General features: G+C 48.7%; 1 pseudogene across 1 annotated transcript; it reads right to left on the bottom strand.

Moving 5' to 3' along the window:
• Nucleotides 1-1,139: 1,139 nt before the first annotated feature.
• LOC306797563 (cytochrome b-c1 complex subunit Rieske, mitochondrial-like) lies at nt 1,140-1,803 on the bottom strand (annotated as a pseudogene). The gene has a single exon. The product of its transcript is annotated as a cytochrome b-c1 complex subunit Rieske, mitochondrial-like (transcript).
• Nucleotides 1,804-4,559: the final 2,756 nt, after the last annotated feature.

Here is a 4,559-nt window from a genome sequence, read left to right on the forward strand (position 1 = left end):
CCTAATAGTCTTATAATTGCCATTTGATGACAATTGCTCATATACTGTAAGCCTAAATAAGTATATTTATTGTTTTGAACGGTTAAATGTTATTTCACAAGTTTCAAAAAGTGCCCCCAATTTTTTGAAAATGCCCCTGGATGTCAGTTAGTGAGGGCAAAAATTGCCCCCCAAAAAATATGTAGATTTCCTACCCTGTTTGATGGTAATGTAGGTTTAAGACGATGGTTTTACCTGCATCTGTGCACAGTATGTTGTATTTAAATGATTTCATCAATAAAAAGAAAAAGGTTTGTACTTCACTGGTTCATAGTTGTACATAGCACACTTTGTTCGTCAGGATTAAATCCATCAGTGACTGGAGTGTGACTCAATAGTTCTTTATCTTACTTGGCAGTTTGCATTCTTTGCTGCTGCCATTACTGGTATACAATTGTCATCTTGTCTGACACAAACTCATAAAATGGTCCTTAGAAAAAGCAGTCTACACATTCTTTGGAATCACAAACCAACAACATCCTGATCTCGATCGATAGTTGCTTCCAGTTGATTAACAGGCCGACACATTCCTGAATGTGTTCACAACTTGTCGATACTTTTTTAGATTGCCAGTGGCTTTTCTTGATTGTACCATCTTATCCTAATCATTGTGCGCCCCAGGCCTCTTGTTCATGTGTATGAGCACTTTTACCAGCTCAACTTTAGGTAACCATGAAACAGGCCCCACCGTTGACTTTATCACACAGCTCCAACACAATATATCAGGATTGGTGGGGCAGCAAAGGGGTTTGACCTGATCACACCCGGCCCTCATTCCTTTGCTTCCATTTTCTGTGAAGCACTCTAACTTTTTGTGTCACAATATGCTGTTTGGAAAATACAAAAAATAGTGCAGAATGAAAGAAATCCATAGAGATTAAAACAATAAATAAAATGTCAGTGAATCAAAAGACATCAAGCTAAGTGATTCAGATCAATCAAAGAAAAATAACTCACTTTTTTACAAGGGAAAAGACAATAGCTCAATCATAGAGTTGGAAATATGTCTTTAACAGTAAATGCACACGTTTTATGTCACTCACATGGAGCCATCTAAAAAATACATATTACAGGGAGGAACTGAGACAGCGCTCCAGTATTTATCCCACTATGACTATGTCCTCCTCAATGAACTCATAGAAGGGAACCTCCAGGTTTAGAGGAGCAGGTCCCTTTCTTATCCTTCCTGAAGCATCGTAGTGGGAGCCATGGCACGGACAGTAGTAGCCTCCGAAGTCTCCGGCGTTGGCGATGTGTACACACAGAGGACGATGACCCAGCGGGGGTTAATCACTCTATCCTTGTCATGCTGGGGGTCACGGAGCTCCGCCAGATTCACATCCTCCTCTGCTGCGATTTCCTTCTCTGTGCGGTGATGGACAAACAGGGGCTTTCCTCTCCACTTGAAGGTCATGTTTTTGCCTTCAGGGATGTCAGCGAGCTTGATCTCAATCTGCGATAAGGCCAGGACATCTGCTGATGCGCTGGGAGACAAGCTGGGGAGACAAACTGGGTGACCACTGTCTTGGCGGCATACACACCAACCACAGTGGTCGCTCCAGTGACGAGGTAAGAGAAGGACCTTCTCGCCTCGCTGCTCTCCTGGGAGGACTTGTTGGGGTCCGTGACCTCGGGGCGACGGTAGTCTGTAAAGTCAGGAATCTTGACAGACCGCTCCAACAACAGAACAGGTAGGTATATGGCACAGCTAGGGAGCAGTACACCTCCCTCGATCGCCGAGCCACCAGCGTCAGGCGTCAGCATCAGTCACAACACACAACACGCCCAGACAAGTTTGCATGGGCAAACTACGGCCAGTCACTCGCACCAGCCCCTCTAGAGGGCCGGTTCGTATTGCACCCCCTCCTTACACTCTCTGCATCAGGGATATCTCACCCTGCAGCCTCTTTTCCCCAATCTGCACTTCCAACCCACGCACATGCATCCCTTCATCCCAGCATCTTTTCCTCTTCCCTCGCTCCTGCCTTTCCATTCAACACAACACAGGCTATCGATCACCGGTAACCACATGGACCTTGCCCAATTATTGAGCCATCCACACGCAATCCCCACATCTCCTGGGAATTGCTAACCAAGCTCGGCCGCTGCACTCAAACAGCCACTCCCAACCTGCGCAGACATCACCAGGCTCCACCTAATTCCCAGCCTGGACTACTCCACAACGTACATAAGAATCGATCACGCCACGTTGCCCATCCGCCTTGCAGGCGAAGATGCCGGTCACCTAAGGCAGACATCACCAGCACCTCCAAAGTCCTTACCACCGAACCCGACTACCGGTACCTTTTAGTTTTCCTTCGGAATGCCGCGTATTACTCCACCATGCGTCTGTCCAAGAGCAGCCGGAAAATTTGCTTCCCTGAATCCGGACAAACGTCTTGTCACCGCAACCTCTCGGTGCGTCACTTAATTCTACTGTCTTAATCACCACAGTCATTATTGTGCTACCTACTGCCACCCACTGGCACATAAGAGTATTTAATTATGTAGCCAACTACTATGTTGCACATCCATCCTCCCGACACAGTCGTCTATCACCTCAAATGCAGCAAGACCAACCAATATGGTCCACCTCAACCCATCTACCATTTCCAACCAGACTGGTACTCAAGTCCGTACGAACCCATCCGCGACTACTTAAGCTCAAGTTCAGCCAGCCAAACTCCCCCGCAAGATTCTCTGTTGCGGTCTTGGGCTCACCACCACTTTCACCATATCTTGGCCCGATCCAGAATACCCCCTGAGTTTACTCGGCGCCGCCTCCACCGCTTCAAGCCAGATATTGAATAATGATCAATTACTATGTTGGGGTCTGGCGCCACCTCCTGGCTGGCTGAGCTTCTCGCATGCTTTCCTTCCTCGCACAAGTCTGATCCTTGCCCCTTGAGATGACCGCACCTCCAGCCTTCGGCCACAGCTGAGACTGACCCCTCCACTGGCCGAAAAGCCGCCTCCCACTGTGCGCGTAGGCCCGCTTATAAGCACCCACACAGCGATATTCATCCTCTTCGCCCCGGACCTCCGTCCCGGCGACAGAAGATTCAGCTTTCCCATCCAGCGTCACGCTAGCAACGCTGGCCACGAGGAAGCAACAGCCTTCCCCCCCTCCTCAAACCCTGACAGGTCACGAGCCATTTCGCTGGACGAAACGACAGTGCTTCACTCTGAGTAAGGCTCCGTTAACCCGCCGAGACGAATCCCTCCAACGAGATCCGTCCCCGCTTTCCCCCTTTTTGTGCACACTCCGGCAGGAAGACGTCTAATCCTCTCCTGACCGATGATTTCCGGTAAGACGTACGGACCACGCCGTCTCAGCCGAAGTTAAACTGTCCTCTCTGCAGCGAGTATAGATCGGACCTGCGTGTGCTCACACGAGACACGCCACAACGGACCGACTACAGCGCCAGCTGCAAAGCCGCGCCGACCAGCAAGCTCCCCCTGCGCCCCTTCCTGACTTCCCCACGAACACTTTTCCCCACGAACACTTTTCCCCACGAACACTTTTCCCTTGCTCCAAAGCATCTAAAAGTAAGGTTCATGGTATCTGGGCATAGCTTAGCTTAAATTAACTTCAGTTTAATTCAGGTCATTTCATTTATGTGTTGATATTCCCGTATTTTGTTGTGAGAAGTTACTGTCGCGCGATATCAAGGTATTGCGTAATCCATCGCGAAGCTCCGCTCATGTATAAAACTGCTGTAACTGTCTGCATTAGACCCGTCGCTGGTGGTAGATTTAGAGTTGTGTATTATCACTTGAGCGATGTGATAAGAGAGCACTACGCTCATCTCACCGCAGCGATAAAGATCTGTTTATTTGGGGATTATTTGATTTCATTTTGTTTTCTTGCTCTATTTCCTTGAATCGATTCTGTGAGTGAAGTGTGGAAACGCGACTATCGTGCACAAGTGTCGTCAGTTTGCGAAGCGACAACGGCAGCTGGTGCAAGATACGATCTGCGACCCTCACACTCACTACGACGCGACGCCGCACACAGAAACTCTGATTCCTCTCTCTGCCCTTTTATTTCTCTTGGTTTTCCATAACTTGCATACACATAGTCTGCCCCTGGGTAACCCCGTTGCCTATTGTCCCAACTCACGTGATTACATACAGCTGACCCCCCCCCCCCCCTAGTCTAGGCTAGTCCTGCGGTTCAGGGAAACAGGAGCCCTCCATTGCTGTGAGCCAGGCAATGCGAGGCAAGTCAAAAGGCTCACAGGACATCCTAACCAAAGAGCGTTTTCGAGAACGTGCTGTAGGCAAATGCCCTGAGGTATACATCCAGATTGGTGGAGTTCCGCTTAGGTGCCTGCTGGACACAGGCAGTAATGTAAGCACTTTGACAGAAAGCTTCTTCAGGGACCACCTCCATGGAGAAGATGAAGATATGCATTGTACAGCTAAATGGCTTAAAATTACAGCAGCCAACAAGTTACCACTTCCCTATATAGGCTATGTTGAGTTGGATATACAAGTGATGGGACTCACCATTCCAG

The sequence above is a fragment of the Melanostigma gelatinosum genome, assembly GCF_949748355.1.
Source record: "Melanostigma gelatinosum genome assembly, chromosome: 1".
Lineage (NCBI taxonomy): Eukaryota > Metazoa > Chordata > Actinopteri > Perciformes > Zoarcidae > Melanostigma > Melanostigma gelatinosum.